This window comes from Monodelphis domestica, chromosome 1 (genome assembly GCF_027887165.1).
Source record: "Monodelphis domestica isolate mMonDom1 chromosome 1, mMonDom1.pri, whole genome shotgun sequence".
NCBI classification, from domain to species: Eukaryota; Metazoa; Chordata; class Mammalia; order Didelphimorphia; family Didelphidae; genus Monodelphis; species Monodelphis domestica.
The window spans coordinates 570,077,768-570,096,639 of record NC_077227.1 but is presented as its reverse complement, the minus strand read 5'-3'; the positions used below and the strand labels follow the sequence as shown (position 1 = coordinate 570,096,639).

The window sequence follows — 18,872 nt, the reverse complement described above, 5'->3', positions numbered from 1 at the left end:
GCCAATGCACAGTGCCAAAGAAAGCACAAAGCTAAACTGCATAGTGCCAATCAAGCACAAGGTCAAAGAGACCAAACCATTGAGTGCTACATGGATTGATGGCATTCTGCACAAAGAGCTCAAGGACTTGATCATGTGTGAGACTCGAGGTTGTGGCTGACTTTAGAAATCATCTAGTTCAGGGGTTCTTCTTTGTCATCTTTTTTTGGTGTTGTGGCATTGAAACCTAGGGTCCTTTTCTCACAATAATATTTTTAAATGAATGTTTGATAAAAAAAATAAAAACAAAACCAATCATTAAGCACCTATTATCTGTAGAGTTGAGAGTAGTTAGGTGCCTCAGGGGATAGAGTACTAGGACTGGAGTCAGGAAGGTCCAACTTCAAATCCTGAGACAAGTGACCCTGGGTAAGCCACTTAACCTCTATTTGCTTTAATTCACTAGACAAGGAAATAGCAAAACATTCCTGTATCTTTGCCAAGAATAGAATGGTCCACAGGTTGCAAAAAATTGGGCTCAACTGTGAAAGAGAATTCTTTACTCTTTTGCCTATCCTGAGTTAACACTAACTTAAGTACCCCTATTTAGTACCTCACTAGACTGAAGACAGGATTAACTCCCCCTTTTTCTACTTTTAAATTGAATCAACAAAAGATTAAAAACCCCACTTAGTACTAGGTGAGAAGTTAGCAAGGTACTTTGAGAATTCACACCCTTAAAAATTTAACCAAATCAAGAAACTGTGAACTTTTTTGATTCAATCATCCAGGGAATCTGTGAATCCTTTTGGTGAGAACTTAACCTTCAGAAGGTGAGAAGTTGATCCTACAGACACTTCCCCCAGGGCAGTGCTAAACAATTTGGAAACTGTGATTGGCCCCTGTGGAGAGAACTCCTTCAGGGCAGATTGTCTTTGAGAAGATAGTCTGAAGAGATTGTCTTCTGGAGATAGTCTTAGATAGTCTTCCAGGGAGCTTTACTGGAGACGATACCTGGATTGTGGGCTTGGAGTTTGGCTTCTACTTGGACTCTGACACTTAGACTACTTTGTTGGGTGAGTAAAAGGCTGATCCCTTTTCTAGCTTCTGGAGAGGCTATCTTCCATCTTGGAGAAAGCCACATGGTTGCTCACTACCAGTCTTCCTAGTTGAGAGTTAATTAATCTCTGCCTGCATTAAGCAGACCCAGAGCAAAACATTTAGGTTGATAGGATAGATAACTTCTCTCTCCCCATCACATTTCTCTTCTTTATTGTTTCCTCTCTATTTGTAAATATATTTCTGACTCAAGATACAATAAATACTGGCAAACATATAATTTCATATAATTATCATCCAACAATTAATTTTAACCTTTACACAACTGAATAACAACAATCTACATAGGACTGTGGCAGCATGGTGGAGAAGTGGGGAACAATAAAGAATTTAGTTAGGTCAGAATTGTAGTTGAAAGAGATGGAAGATTCTAGGTCTCATTTTGATTCTTTCTCCTTCTTTTTTACACCCTTATCAAATTGTCTTAGAATCAATTCCAAGGCAATTGGGATTAAGCACCTTGCCTAGCCTCACAAATCTGGGAAGTGTCTGAGGCCAAATTCCCATCTCTTAGCCTGGCTCTCTATCTCTATCCACTAAGCCATCTAACTGTTCCACTAATTATTTAAAATTAGATAGCTGCTAAGTATCTCATGTAATGATATCCCGACCTAGGCTTAAAAAGATCTCCCTACCCGAGGTTCGTCTTGCTTACCAGTCCAACACCAAATATGTCTTAAGAAGTTGTGGTGAAGTTGCTTTAATTAGAAGAAAATTGTGCAAGTTCCTTGAAAACTCAATCAGTCCTGTGGTACCAAAAAAAAAAAAATAGACTGTAGGTAGCCTTATTTGGTACCAGAAATGTCTGAGGCAGGGAGATTCACATTGGGCATGCTTCTAAAGCCCATTAACAACCTGAAATTTTTTCACACTCTACAAGGTATCCCTTGGTTATATGGCTTTTTTGGTTAATGATCACTGAAAATGTGGCTTCAGGGTTACACAGTTAAAGTCTATTGCTTGAAAACATTATCTGTCTCAAGGTTATAGTTTAAAAATACCTATGTGTGAACAACTCTGAATCTGCTAAGATTCCTTGCTCTTGAAAATAACTACTCCAGGGGGCAGTTGGGTGGATCAGTGGATTGAGAGTCAGACCTAGAGACGGGAGGTCCTAGGTTCAAATGTGGCCTCAGACACTTCTTAGCTGTGTTACCCTGGGCAAGTCACTTGACCCCCATTGCCTAGCCCTTACCATTCTTCTGCCTTAGAACCAATACCTAGTATTGATTCTAAGATGGAAGCTAAAGGTTTAGAACAAGAAAAAGAAAATAATGACACCACATAAGGGAATGTTTTCAAAGATACAATTAAAAAATAAAAAGGTTGTACTGCTATTTTTATTACCTGTGATGCCTTTTAATTCAGTTCAGTGCAATGTTGAATCAAAAACACTATTTGAATTTAGGAGACCTGGGGTTGAATTTCAACTCTATGGGCTACTTGAGTGACTTTTGGAGAAGATATTTCTGCTCTCAGTCTCAGTTTCTGTAAAATAAGAGGGTTAGACTAAATTAGCTCTGATATTTCTTCCCTATTACCTCTAGGATTAAATATAGAATCTTCTGTTTGGCATTTCAAGCCCCTCACATTTTCTTCCTGGTTTCCCTGATGTCCTTTAAAATTCAATTCAAATCTTGCCTTTTGAGAGTCCTTTTCCCAGATACCAGCTCCTTGCCAATCTTCCCTTCACAAGATTATCTTCCATTTACATGATACACCTTCCTCCTTTCCATATACTTTATATAATCCCATGTCACTGGCTTTCTTGCTCTCTCTGGCACAGAACACTAACTGCCCACCACCTCTCTTTCTAATTTTTCTTTTCCTTTCAAGAGTATCACCAACCAGTCAATCCCCAGAAGTCCTTGGTACTTCCCAGAATTCCCTATAATCTCACCTGACTGCAAGATCACGAATTATAATTTAAAAGGTTCTCTGCCTACTTCGCACTCTCTCTTCCTCTACTCAGAAATTGCAACATGTTGTAATTAGGCTGTGAATGGGCTAATTAGCCCTGGGCACATGGCTTATTATTTTGTATCCTTGATTTCTAATAATCTTTAATAAACCTCTAAAAATATAATACTTTTATTACTAGAGACTAAATTAACTGTTACAATTTACAAGGTCATGAATAGCAGTGGAACATGCACAAATAACAGATTCAGGAAATGAGATAACTAACTATAAAACAGAAATCCAATAAAAGGATTATGAGATATCTGAAGATGAAAAGATTACTTTCATCTGGAGGTGGGATGAAGGAAGGCTCCAGTGAGGAGATGGTATCTGAGAAGGCTCTAGAAGAAAAGGACAAAAAACTTATATATATATATATATATATATATACACACACACACATATAACACACATGTATTGTGTGCATATGTATATGATTGTGTAGATACACCTGTTTTGCCTATATACACATATGAGTATACATATGTGTATGTGTACGTGTATGTAAATAGATACACAGAGAGTCATGGCATTCCAGCCACATTACACTATTCTCCAGCCTTTATTAGCTCTTCTGTGTTTTCTCATCTTTATGCCTTTGCTCACTATCCCCCTCCAGTATACACGGATGCCTCTATGACTTTCTTCTTCTGCTGAAGTCCTGAAACTCAAAGATGACTTCCTCCAGCATACAGCCCTTCTCCTTTCTCCGTTCTCCTCCTTCTATTAATGAAAAATTATCTCCTTTCTCCTCTTCCTATCTTTCCAGATTTCTTGTACTTCATTTTCCTGAGCATACTCCATGATTCCGTTACAAAGGTCTATTTGCTGTTCTTTGCACATGACGTTCCATTGGTCTGGCTCCTTCTGCATGAAAAGAACTCCCTCATCACCTTGACCTCCTGGCTTCCCCGGGTTCCTTAGAGACTCAAATCAAATTCCACCTTCTGCAGAAGGGCTCTCTCCACACTCTGTTCTTCCTCCCTTACTGTCCCTCCCCTCCCCAACTTCTGCCTTCCCTCTGAGATTACCTCCCTTCTAAATGAATATATCTTGTATGAATGTCTTGTTCACATATTGTTTCCTCCATTAGAGTGGGAGCTCCTTGAGGTCAGGGTCAATGTTTTTTGCTTTTCTTTGTATCTATCTCTAGCTCTTAGCACACTGCTTGGTACATAGTAGATGTTTAATAAATATTTATTGACTACTGTGAGAGAGAGAGAAAATCCAGAGAGTTTGGGAAGGAAAGCTTGGTGGAGCTGCAAGAATTCCATCAGCAGCAGGGGTTGGACATAGAGAGAAGTTTTGGAACTCTGAAAGGAAAAAAAAAACCCTGAGAGAGTCAGTTGGCTCTGCTCTCTTGACTGAGACCTGCTAAGAAGGTCCATTCTTTGACTGGATCCCCATCCCAGAAACCTTTCTCTCCCTGAAACCTGATCCCAATCCTGTCACAAACTCCCTTTACTCTGAACTTAAGGCACCTGCTGTGCTATGCCAAAAGCCAGGGTTCACTGCTCTGAACCCTTCAGGGGCTCAGGCCACCAAACCGGAGTTGCCTAACTTTGGGGGGAAGGGTTTATCTAGGTAGGGATCCCTTCCTCCCTTTTAACCCCAATCCACCATACATTTCAACCTTGTCTTTCATCTTTGTTTTCATAGAATAAACCTGCTTTCAAAACCTTTAACTGACTCAAGCCTCAGTGAAGGGCATTCACAGCTGAGGGGGGAGAGAAGTGACCTCTCTCTCTCCCAAGCTTATCATTTAGGAAGAGTCTGGCAATAGAGGGAAAAAAGGCAGACACAGTGAGGGGCCATGATCAGAGAAGATTGAAAGGGGAAAAAACAGACTCACCCTCCTTTTTTCTCTTGACTTAACCATAACATCAGCTCCTCCTCCTTTGTCCTTGCCTTGAGGGAGGGAAGCCACCATTCTCTCCCTCTCTTCTCTCTCAACACACTCCCATTATTATACCACCCAAATTCATCAGCACTTTGCCAGGAACCATCTTTTGCACTCAACTCCCTTGGATCATGGATATTTGTGTTTTTATTCTTGTCCATTAGATTGTGATAACCTTAAGGTCAAGGACTTGTGTGCCTAATTAAAAGTTTTTGCACACAGTAAGTGCTTTATAAGTGTTTAATTCTATTGAACAAAGTACAGTAAAGATACAAGAGAAGTCAGGTAAGACAGATGTGATGGAAAAAACCTCTGAGCTGGGCCTATTTGCCATTTCAAAAAAAATCAAAGGACCTGGTTTAATTAGATGATTTTGCTTTAAATAAAACATTCTGGATATTTAGGTTCAAATTATTCTCTAATTAGGAGCAAAACTGAATTTGATTATGCTGATTCAGACTAATTTTTAGAAAAAAGCTGAATGCCTTAAAAATCTGAACCATAATTTTTAGACACAGTTTCATTAGTTACAAGTAAATCAAACCAGGTACCTATTAGTGGTCTTTAGTCATTAATGAATATATGTACACACATGAACACACACAGATATATGTGTGTATATCTATCTATCTATCTGATTACCCTTGTTCCTCATGTCTATCCCAAGTACCAGGGAAGAGTACTCTGCAAGCTTGGAGCACTACACCCCCTTCCCCAGGAACAGAGAAGAATATCAACAGATAGATAAGATAATGGGGGAAAAAAACAGCTAGAAAAATGACCATAAGGCAAACAAAAACACCTGACCTTACAAGGTTACTTTAGTGACAGGGAAAGTCAAAATAAGAACTCAGAAGAGAATAAACAATGCCAAAAGGACATATCTGAAGCCTTAAAGGAAAGTGTGAAAGGATGTCAAGCCTCAAAAGAATCTCTGGAAGAACTTAAATAGAAGCCAAAATCGAAGTAACAAAAGAATTGACAGAAAAACTCAACAGATGGAGAAAAAAAATTAACTGAAGAAATCAGCTTCCTAATAAGTAGAATAGGCCAAATGGAAAGTGAGTCACAAAAATACCTTGAAGAAAACAACCTCCTAAGGAACAGAATGGACCAAATGTAAATAGACCCCCCCCCAAAAAAAAATGAAGGAACCAACTCTTTAAAGAGTAGAATTGGCCAAATGAAAAAAGAAACAAAAAACTCAAGGAAAAAATAACTTTCCAAAAAATTAGATTTGGACAAATAGGAACTAATGAAACCATCAGTAACCAGGAAACATTAAGAAAAAAATTTTTTTAAATAAATAAATGGAAGAAATTCTAAAACACCTCACTGGAAAAATGACTGACATGGAAAATGGATTTAAGAAGGCTAACCTAAAAATCATTGGAATATCCGAAAGTCACAATGAGAAAAAGAGTCTGGATAGCATATTACAAGAAATCACCAGAAAAAAAACTGCCCTGATATCTGTAAACATAATTTTAGCTTTGTGACTTGAAATCTAATTAATTGGTCGCCATGGAAAATTCCCAAATAATAAAGCACCCAAGTCAGCTGAGAATTATGATGATTTTAATTAATATAGAAAGAAGGAAATAAGGAAGAGAGAGAGAGAGAGAGAGAGAGAGAGAGAGAGAGAGAGAGAGAGAGAGAGAGAGAGAGAGAGAGAGAAAGAGAGAGAGAAGAATTAATTTAAACTGCTCTGGCTCAGGCTGAGCCAGGCAGTAGTTAAAGGCCTTGACCAAAGTGGCCTCCCTTAGCCTAAAGGAAAGGGAGTCAGTCTTATCACTCACCACGAGACCATCTCCAAGGAAGCTGGCTGAGTGAGATCCTCCAGGCTGAGCTCCAGTTCTCACTGAACTGAACTTAGAATCCAATTGAACTCTGAACTGAATTCAATCCGAACTGAATTCAATTGCCTCAACTGACTTTTTAGCCTCCTTTTAAAGAAATTTTCTCTTATGTCACCTCCCCTAAATTTTCATATCTACCAATCACAGTAGATGCTTTTTCCAGGACTGCCTATTCTTTAGTTCTCACCTTCTTTGATTAGATTTTCTCCAGGACTGTCTACTCTTTAGTTCTCACCTTTTCTGATTAGATTATATCTTCTGAGGAACTTCACACTTCTTTGTTAAGCTTACCTTTTGTGAGTTACTTGAACTTTTTGTGATTAATTTAACCTTTATATAAGGTACTTAACACCCTTTTGTATTAGATCTAAAAATAGACTTAGCTTAAGTTTTAGCTTCACTATAAGGTATGAGTTAAGTAACTTCATTGTTCAATCAGGAGTTTACAACTTTATCTTCCCCTAAAGTTTGTCTAATTAGGGTGGAGTAGTTTCCAAGTTCACATATCCTCAAAGAGAGAAAAATAGGAACTGAGATAATCCATGATCACCTTCTAAAAGAGACACCAAAATAAAATGCCCCAAGACTACTGTAGACAAATTCCAGAATTACCAGGCCAAGGAAAAAATACTATAAGCTGCCAGAAGGAAACAATTCAAATATCAAGGAGCAACAGTCAGGATTATGCAGGATCTGACAGTTTCTACATTACAGGACCAGAAAACATAGAATATGGTATTCTGAAAGGCAAAGAATCTAGGATCACAACCTAGAATTACATATCCAGCAAAACTGAACACAATTCTCCAGTGGAAAAAATTGATGTTTAATGAAATAGAGAAGTTTCAGACTTTCCTGATCAAAAAACCAGAGCTGAAAAGAAAATCTGATGAGTAAATTTAACCCTCAAGAGAAGCACAAAAAGGAAACATGAGAATTTAAAGGTTTTGATAAGGTTAAACTAAGTACATTCATATCTAGGAAGGTGATAATTGAAATAATTAAGAAATATATAATACTCAAGAAAGGTAAAGTACTTAAAGTATGCAAGAAACCTAAAATCTCTAATATACTTAAGAACTTTTTCTCTATTAGAACAATGAAAAGTAATATTCAAAGAAAGAAGAGAGCTAAATAAGATGTGGTGATGTCCAAAAAAAGATGGGGAATCGGAAAGAGGAACACATGAGAAGAGAGAAGGAAAGATGGAAGGAGGTAAATTACCTCTCATTAAGGAGCTCATAAGTGGTAAATACAATGAAGAAGATGGTGGGGGTGGGGATTGGCTATACTGGAAACTTACTCTCCTTGGAACTAGCTCAAATAGGAATAACACCTACATTATATCAGCTATAGAAACCTACCTTACCCTATAGATAAGTAAGAGGGTAGGGAGAATAAGGGAGGTGGGGAAGAATGGACAAAGAGGAGTATGAATTGGGGAGGTGGTCATCAAAATCAAAACATCTATGAATAGGGAATGGCTAAAAGGAAAGAGAAAGAAGAGTAAACAGGGGAAAACTAAGATAGAGGGAAATGTACAATTTGTAATCATACTGTGAATATGAATGGGATAAACTCACCCATAAAATAGAAAAGGATAACAGAATAGATTAAAAACCAGAACCCCACAATAAGCTGTCTACAAGAAAAATATTTAAAACAGGGAGACACACATAGAGTAAAAGTAAGAGATGAGCAGAATCTACTATTCCTCAACTAAAGTAAAAAAAGTTGAGGTATCAATCATGATCTTGGAGCAAAAGTAAAAAACTGACTTAGTCAAAAGAGATAAGAAAGGAAATTACATCATGATAAAAGGCATCATAAACAATGAAACAATGTCAGTATTGAACATATGTGCACCAAATAGCATACAAGTTAGATTCTTAAGGGAAAAGTTACAGGATTTACAAGAGTAAAATTTTATCAGTGGGGGACCTCAACCTTCCCCTCTCAGAAGTAGGTAAATCCAATTTAAAAAGTAAATGATAGAAAGGAGTTAAAAAGGTAAATGGAACTTAAAAAAATTTAGATATGACAGACCTCTGGAGAGACTATATCTTTTTCTCAGCAGTACATGGCACCTTCACAAAAACTAATCACATTATAGGGCATAAAAAGTTCCTATCCAAATGTAGAAAATCAGAAATATTAAATGCATACTTTTCAGTCCAATGCAATAAAAATTATACTCAACAAAGGATAGCAGAAAGAAAGACTAAAAATCAATTTAATTGATTAAAACAAAATAATCTTATCCTAAAGAATTAAAGGGTCAAAGAACAAATAATAGTCATCAATTTCATTATAAAAAATTACAATGAAGAGAAAATACACCAAACTTTATGGACTGTTGCCAAAGCAATAGTTAAAGGGAAACATATTTATAAATGCTCATATCAATAAAATAGAGAAAGAGCAGATCAATGAATTGTGTATGCAATTTAAAAAACTACAAAAACAACAAATTAAAACTCTGCAATTAAACATCAAATACTGAAAATCAATGGAGAGATTAATAAAACTGAAAGCATAAAAACCACTGATCTAATAAATGAGACAAGAAATTGGTTTTATGAAATATTTTATGAAATAAAAATAAGTAGATAAACCACTGGTCAGACCTAAATAATTAGAAATACCTTAATTGCTCATGGATAGGCCACATCAATATATTGAAAATTATAATCCTATCTAAATTAATTTACCTATTGAGTGCCATACCAGACTACCCAAAAATTATTTCATAGAACTAGAAAAAAATAACTACAAAGCTCATCTGGAAGAATAAAATATCAAGGAAAAACATACGAAGGAAGGGGGCTATTAAATATCAAACTATACTCTAAAATGGTAATCATCAAAATCATCAAAAATAGATCAAGTAGCCACATGTTGATTACTTGATCTATTCCATTTTCAATAAACCCAAAGATCTAAGCTTTGGGGGAAAGAACTCATTATTTGACCAAAACTGCTGGGAAAACTAGAAAGCAGTATAGCAGAGATTAGCCATGGACCAACATCTCACACCATACACCAGGTAAAGTCAAAATGGATACTTGATCTAGAAAGAAAGGGTAATATCATTAGCAAATTAGGGGAACATGGATAAGTTTACCTGTCAGACTTATGGATAAAGGAAGAATTTATAACCAAACATGACATTGAGAACATTACAAAAAATAAAATAGATAAATGTGATTACATTAAATTAAAAAGGTTTGTACAAATAAAACCAATGCAACCAAGATTAGAAGGGAAACAATAAATTTTGGGGAAATTTTTAAAACAAGTGTCTCTGACAAAAGCCTCATTTCTCAACTATATAGAGAAATGAGTCAAATTGATAAGACTACGAAGTATTCCCCAATTGAAATATGATCAAAGCATGTGAATAGACAATTCTGAGGAGGAAATTAAAACTGTCATATAAAAATTCTCTAAATCACTATTGATTAGAACAATGCAATAACTCTGATATCACCTATCAGATTGGCTAACATGACCAAAATGAAAGATATTGGAAGGGATGTGGGAAAATTGGAACACAAATACACTGTTGATGGAACTGTGAACTGATACAACTATTCTGGAGAGCAATATGGATACAGGCTCAAAGAGCCACAAAACTATGTGTACCCAATGACCTAGCAACACCACTACTGTGTCTGTATCCCAAAGAGATCAGAGATCAGGGGGACTTACTTGTACCCAAATATTTTTCTAGCAGCTCTTTTTATCATGGCAACGAATTGAAAACTGAGAGATTGTCCATCACGTGGGGAATGGATGAAGAAGTCAGGGTATATAGTAGTAATGAAATATTACTGTGCAATAAAGAATAATGAACAGGATGAGTTCAAAAAAGCCTGGAGAGACTTCTATAAACTGATATAAAGTGAAGTCAGCAGAACCAGGAGAAAAATGTATCCAATAACAGAAATATTATATGATCATCAATTATGAAAGACTAAATGATTATTAGAAGAGCAAGTCTTCAAGGGACTCTTGAAAATACTACCCATAGCCAAGGAAGGAATGGTTGTAATCTGAGTGCTGATCAAAGCATGCCATCTTCCCCCATATTTTCTTCATGAAACATCTGTTGTGTATGTGATGTGTTCTGTCATTACATGAGCAATATAGAAATATTGATTACATGGAAGTATAGTATAACCTATTTCAGGCTACACATTGCCTCAGGGAGTTGAGGAGAGGAGGAAGAGAGAAAATCTGAATTTTGAAAATCCAAAAAACAATTGTCAAGTGTTTCTACATGTAACTGAAAAAATAATTTTTAAAGAAAAAAAAAGAAATATATAGAGTCAAGAGGAATGTCATGTGTGAAGGCTAGCATGAAGGCTAGGAACACAGAGTCCATAAAATCAAGTATAAAAACCCTGGAAAGGTATGAAGGGGCGAATTTATAAAAGATTTTAAAAGTCAAATGAGGGATTTTATATCTGAACCTAGGGCTAAAAGGGAACCTTAGAAGTCTATTTAGTAGTGATCAGGCCCACTCTTTAGGAAGAACCAAGAATACATTGTATATAGTCAACATAAATATAGTTTGAATTATAACTTGTTTGTCTACCTCCAGAGAAAGAATTGATCAATAGAAACAAGCAAGATACAGTTCATATATATATATATATATATATATATATATATATATATACACACACACACACATATATACATATCCATATATACTTTTTGTCAAATGATGCCTTCTTCAATTTTTAATTTTTAAATTTTTTCATTAAAAAAAACAAAAACCTCTTACCTTCCATCTTAGATCAATACTGTGTATTGATTCCAAGGCAGAAGAGGGGTAAGGGCTAGGCAATGGAGATTAAGTGACTTGCCCAGGGTCACACAAGGAGGAAGTGTCTGAGGCCAGATTTGAACCTAGGACCTCCCATTTGTGGACCTGGCTCTCAATCTACTGGGACACTTAGCTGCTGTCATTAATTTAAAAAAAATTTTTTTAAAGGAAGATCACTTTGGCAGCTAAGCAGAGCATGGACTGGAGTGGGGAGAGCTTTGAGGAAGGAAAACCAATCAGAAGGCTATTGCAATAGACTAAACATGAAATGATGAGGGTCTGCATCAGGGTGGTGGCTGTGTGAAAAGAGAAAGGACTTAAATGAGAGATGTTGTGAAGACATTATAATAGGTATTAGAAATATGGGGTGAGTTTGAGAGGGAGGACTTGAGGATGACCCCAAGCCAGGTGCCCAAGGAGGACGATTGTACTCACAACACTAAAAGGGAAGTTTGGAAGAGGAAGGATTTGGAAAACTCCCAATTACTGATAGAGCTATATATTTCTTCCCTCTGTCCCCACCCCACAAATCCTATAGCCTTTATTATGAGACTTTTCCAGATGTTTTTGAGTTCTGGCTGGAAACAAAGGGGCAAAGGGGAAGGAAGAAGATAAATCCTAACAGGGATGATTTTTTTGGGTCAACTTTATAGAAACAAAGTAATGTAATTTACCTGGAGGTCAATATAGAATTGTAGGAAGCACCAGAGTAAATGCCTTTTCTGAGAATGTCAAAGCTCCAAGAAATTACTTCTTTATCTAAAGCAACTGTGGAGCAATAACAAGGTGTACCTGTGGAGGTCATCCTGAACAGCAAGGAGGCACAGTAGATGGAGGCAACAAGATGGAACAGGTGAATGGATGGGGATGGAGAGGAGGGCACCACCCTAACTAGAGACATTTTCAACATAAGGTCTTCTTTTCTATCAATAGTGGGGGACCCTATAGAAAAAAGAAGCTGGGGATGAGGGGATAGGGTTGGATAATTATTTATTGTGCTTCAATGAAATGTCTTTTGCTCTGATTTCACAAACCATCTGGCTCAGTAAAGTCATTGGGTGGGGGCTCAGAGTTGTGGATTTGAATAGACACTAACTCCAAGTAGTACCTTAGACTCTGGAAGTAGTCAGGAGTCGGAATCATTTTTTGGGAGAGGGAGGAAAAGTATGTTATAATAGCATGCATTTCTCTAAAAGTTATGTTGTTATATAATTGCTGAGAGAGAAATCTAACAAAAACACATTTTTCCTAAAAAGAGAATCCAGACACTATACAATACCCTATTCACCTCTCTGTTTAACTTTGATGGTTTCATCTTACTGGTCTTGTGGTGGCAGATGCCAGGAGTACACCAGGAACTGCCAAAGGAAAGTGTGTGCTCAGTAAAGCTGTTCTAACAGGAAATGCCACATTGTTATTTACCTCCATTATCTAGTCATTATCTGAAAGCATTTAAGATGGTGACCAGTGGATTTTTTCCCCCTACTTTATTTTTTGTTCCATAAGGCTAACACGAGCAGCTGTATTTAAACCAGCATTGAAATGTACATCACCAGGAACTGAATATGCAGATATTTAAAAAACAATCTGGATTGAAGATTTATTTCATTCATGTAGGAAACTCCCTAGTGAGAAACCACCCTCTATCAATGCAAATTTGACCCTTTACAGTCTTACAGAGTTGCCAGGGGTACTAGAAGGTTAACTGACTTGTTTGCCAAAGCCATAGTGATAGAGGCTATACTTGAATCTACACCTTTGCTAGCTGGTTCACTTTCCATTTTGTCACATTGCATCATAATAATAGCAATAATAACTCCTCACATTTATTTTTTTCTCATTGCAGCAGCTCTTATTTATTTATTTTTTTAATTGACAATTTTTATTTAATTAATTTAGAATATTTTTCCATGGTTACATGACTCAACTCCTTACATTTATAATGGGCTTTATAGATAAATGAGCACATCTGATTGATTCCAAAGACTGGTGAGTATATTAAATGTGCTCCAGGTTGTAGTGATACATTAACTATACTGGGGTGATTAAGACTGCACCAGGTCATGGGCATTCAGATGGCATGGTTAATTATATCCTTTCAGCTGCCCATTGGGCCTAGAGACATAAAAATGTAAGTTCAAATCCAACCTCAGACATTTCCTAGTTGTGTAACCTGCGACAAGTCATTTAACCTCTGTCCGCCTCAGTTTCCTCATCTGTAAAATAATAGCATCTCCTTTCTAAGGCTGTTAAGAAGATCAAATGAGATAATTTTTATAAAGTGCTTAATACAGTGCCTGGCACCCTAAAAATATTTATTTCTTTCCTTCCTTTTTTTCATCAGTGAGGAACAAATGAATTTAGCATTTATCTAGTAAGAACAATTAACGAGAAAAGCCACCAGAAGCTTCCCTCTCTGTCCTCAGTAACAACTTAATGGTGCACTCAGTGGCTGCACACCTGTGTCTCTATCTACTTCCAAGACAGCATCCCCAGCATCTCTGGTGCCACAGGATTTTATGTCCCTGGATCTTCCCTATAGTTTCAACTGAATCTACTGTAAAAAGATGAGATAAAAGTACATTTCCAGGCAGCTTGGTGGCTCAGTGCATAAAGAGTCAATCCTGGTGATGGGAGATCCTGGGTTCCAATCTAGTGCAACTCTGGAGCAAGTCACTTAACCCAATTGTCTAACCTTTACTGCTCTTCTTCCTTAGAACTGATACTTTGTATTGATTCTAAGACAGAAAGGAAGGGTTGTAATTTAAAAAAAAAAAACACTTTTATTTTGAGCTGAGTGGCTCAGTGGATTAAGAGTTGGGTCTAGAGACAGGAGTCCTAGGTTCAAATGTGGCCTCAGATACTTATTGTGTGATCCTGGGTAAGTCACTTAACCCTCATTGCCAGTTCTTAGTTGTTTTCTGCGTTGGAACCAATATACAGTATTGATTCTAAGACAGAAGGTAAGGGTTTAAAAAAAACCACTTATTTCATATTGCTGGCCCCAGATACAAAAATTATAGTTCTGATTATGTAGATGGGTCATTTTACCAATCAACTAATAAATAAATATTCATTAAGCACTTACTATGTGCTGGGCACTATACAAATGTTAGGGATACAAAAACAAAATACAAAATGGTCCCTGTCCTCAAGAGCATACATTCTAATGCCAGAGACAACATGTATACAACATATATATATATATGAAAATATAAGGTGCTGTAATTTGGGGGGACTCACTCCTTAGATAGAGAAATGAGGGTTGAAGGCAGTGAGGAAAAGGTTGATGAAAATGGCTTCCCTCACTACTCCCTCCTGGAGTCCCTGAATTACTTGAAGGAGACAAAATGGAGATCTCCCCTCCGTGAAGGCCCCTCCCCCCACCCCCACCCCCACAGCCATGCTAGCCCTCAAGGGTGGTAGGGGAGTCCTCTCTACAAGGAGAGGTATGTGGGACCTCCATCCGGATATGCACTGCTTTGGGGAGCTCACAAGCCTCCCCTTCATGTCTTCTTGGAAACTGGCAAAAAGATGGAGTCTGCCAATGGGCTTACTCTCTACATGTAAATAAACGAATTTGCTCTCTGACTACTGACTACTGTCTGACTATCTGACTACTCATTTGAATTTGCTATCTGACTACTTGTTTGATTTAATTGTTGATTGGGGTAAAGGGTAGAGGTTAGAGAGGTGGTAGGTCGCCCTAAATCTTTTTCTAAATAATCTAATTACTGAAGTAAAAGGATTTTTTTTTGTAGGCAGGGGAGAGGTAGAAAAGGGGAGAGAGCGCTGCTCACCGATTTGAGTCCAGTATCTCAATAGTTCATGATGAAAGTCTTTGAAGAAATTAGGTCTCTTGATAGGAAACAGCAATGTTTTAAAGAGGAACCCGCCATGTTAAGATTTCTGTCAGTGTCAGAAATCCCCACCGGTATCTTGAAAATGACCCCAAGAAACAGCAACTCCTTCCACTCCCCTCTGTGTCTCAGCACTCCAGGAGAATTTCCCAGAAGGCCGTCTTTAGTACCCAACTGCCGTTCCTGCCTCATGCACTGTAGAGCTTTCAACTTCTATTTCCCGCAATGGTTCTTTTGTTCTACTCCCCATCATTACAGAGTGACTGATAGTTACTCAATCAAATCACCCCAACCTATAAGTGGGAAGATGTTCAGTCAATCATAGGTTTTAGACTAAATACAAAAAGCTCCCCTGAACTGATAATGAAAAAGGAGTGTTTGGATAGGTTTTGAGAAAATTTGGCCTTCCAAGGTGTGAACTGGACTGATCCTAATGGTCAGGGAGAGCATGTCTTTTGAGAACATCCTTAAGGAGGGATTGTCTGGGGAGAAAGGAAAGGCCTCAGCTCTGGCCTTGACCACATCTCTTCCTTCTCTTTGGCTGAAGGAGCAACTTATGAGCTTCAAACGATCTAGAAAATACTGGGCATCTTCAGTATTCCCAGGCAAGCCAGTGGTCATGTATGGTTGAGAAATCAAGCATAGACTGGAGTTGTGGCTCTACTGGATCTAAAAAAGAAACTATAGTGGCCCAGGGGAGCTTTGTGAGTACCCCATGGAGGGGAGAGAGGAACTTTTGCAACCAGAATCTGTGAGCTATCCCCTTTGTCACATGTACTCTCTGGAGAGATATATCAACCATTTTTATTGTACCACCTTAGTAAATGTCCCCCACCTTTTAAAAGGAACTTAAGACCGAATGACAAAATTGGATCTGAATTCAAAATATCAAGGGGAAGTACACTAGTTAGGGCTCAAAATGATGGTATTAGAGAATCATCTCGCCACTAACCTGAGAAGGCTGGCGCTCAAGAGATTAGGATTGGAGATGATAGATAGATGGATGGATGGATGGATGGACAAAAGGATGTATGGATTAGTGGGTGGATGGATGGATGAATCAATGGATAGATAATATATATGTATATGCATATGCATATATAAATTTTTTTGAGTCATTTGCATTGAGATGATAATTGAACCGATGGGAATTCCATGAAGTCACCAAGTAAGAGGAAAGAAAAGGGTCCAGGACTGTAACAGTTAAAATTAGTTTCTCTGCTAAAAGTATTATAATTTTATGAGGTTTATTAAAGATTAAGAATTAAATAAAATACAAAATAAGAAAACACATGCCTAGGAGGGCCAAATGGCCCATTCACTTACACTACATCATGAGAGATGTGTATCCCTCGAAGCGCAAGCAGGAAGAGAGCTAGCAGAAAGCAGAGTCAGTTTAAAAACAATTTCTGTTCTTGGCACAGGTGGGAATTCAGGTGAGATTAGAGGGCATCTTGGGAATCAGAGCAAGGACTTCTGAGGATTGAAGTCCAGGGTTCAAATCTCTAGTTTTACAGGACAAGGCCTTGGAGTATGGCCACAGTTAGGTGATATGACATGAATGGGGATCTAGCAAAAGAGACCAGGAGCTTACATGGTCTAACTTAATTACCAGTTAATTAAGAAAAGTAGAAGAAGAACCAAGGAGTAGGTACTAGTATGAGAAGAAAGGTCATCTAGCAGATGGGAGTCAACTATTTCAAATGTTATAGAGGTCAGGAAGGATGAAAAAGAAAAGGTTGTTTAATTTGATGACTGGGGACAACAACCTGAACATTTATCAATTTTTGAGATTCACTGAAATTCTGAAAAACAGCATGGGAAATAGAGAGCTGATCTTGTAAGCAGGCAGAAGGACTTCTTTTTAAGTTCAGAATCTTGTCACATAATGGTTGTGTGATTCTGAGAAAAGCTTACACCCTAATGGCTTAAACTCTCATTGTCTCAGGAAAATTTTCCAAGACTGTAAAGTTGCAGAGGACTTGCAGGTCTTCATTGACAGATGGAGTTTCCTTCTAGACAGTTTCTCACATCAGAGAAATCATAGGTCTTTTCTAGTTACTCACCTAAAATGATAGAGGAATTAGTGGTGAAGGAGCCCCAAGCAGGGAGCTGCTTGGTCAGTATAGCACATATCACTATAGAACATCTGACCAACAGACCCCTGTCAGGGAACCTAAATGTGCCGACGCCCAAAACATAGAGTCCAGGAGAAACTTGTACTGATGCCCAAAGCATAGATTCCAGGAGAAACTTGTGGGCAACGTATGGTGGCTAGTGATATGCTGTCAGGCATTGGGTATAAAAGACTCTGTACTCACAACTGCAGGCAGAACTCTTGAGCTGAGCTTCCCCTGGTGTATACCAGAATAAAGGACCCTCCTGCTTGATTGCATTGTCTGTGGGTTTTTCCTTGGTGGTGGATGATGCACTGGACCCTAACATTTGGGGGCTCACTGGTACCCCTCCACCTTGGAACCCCCAGACAGGAGGGCCTAAGGCACTGCCTTGGACTGGACCTTCAGGTGAGCTGAGTGTTGTGTGACTGTGGGTGCGAATGGTGACCGAATGTGTATGGGGGAGATGAGGACCCCTGATGGGCATAAGGCTCAGTGGGGCATTTGTTCTTGAGGTTTAAACAAGAGCTGCTATGCCAAGCCCCAGGGTCCGCCTTTTTCTAAGGTGAGAGGCTTAGCCTCGTGGCATTGGTCTGACCCTCCCACCTGTTTCTGAGTGTGGACTTGGGATTACCGCAATTCTGTGTCCTTTGAGAGAAGGCCAGTCGGGAAACTGAGGAAGTGTCTGTGATCAGCGGTGAGGAAAGGATATGGTCCAGGGTAGGTGCCGAGATCAGAACTTCCAGGTGGTTAGAGGCCCCTGAGGACAGAGGTCTGACTCTGCCATACGGAGTTAAAGTCTCCGTCAGGTTGAGAGAGCCCTGAGTGTGGAGCTCCGTGTCTCTGCCAGGTGGACACTGCTCTCAACTGGTTTGAAGGGAAAGGGGTTTGAGTCCCCTTTTGGGAAGATATTGCACCCCTAGGAGAGACTGGGGGACGCCCTATGATCTCTAGGTGATTTTTAGACACACTGAGGTTTTTTGCCACACAGAGGGATCAGGTGGCCAGCCACTGGCTGCTTGCCCCTGACAGATAGCCTGAGGCAACTGAAGGAAGCTGGAAACAGCCGAAGGGAGATGGCCACTGATGAGTAATTGCGGGTATCAGGTTTCTTTCCTGATTAAAACTAGCTGCTTTAGGCAGTTGTTAACCCTTTCCTTGCAACTTCTTGGTCTCAATACTAGAAAATCAGCCTGTTTGTCAAACAGCTTGCTCAAGGTTTTACGGTCCTTACAAGTACAT

The 18,872-nt window shown here is 38.4% G+C and overlaps 1 long non-coding RNA gene across 1 annotated transcript; it reads right to left on the bottom strand.

Moving 5' to 3' along the window:
* Positions 1-2,420: 2,420 nt before the first annotated feature.
* Positions 2,421-15,640, bottom strand: LOC107651969 (uncharacterized). The gene is made up of 2 exons (XR_001629388.2): positions 15,454-15,640; positions 2,421-2,586 (listed from the first exon to the last, which is right to left on the bottom strand). It is a non-coding gene; the product is annotated as an uncharacterized LOC107651969 (long non-coding RNA).
* Between the last annotated feature and the right edge of the window lie 3,232 nt (positions 15,641-18,872).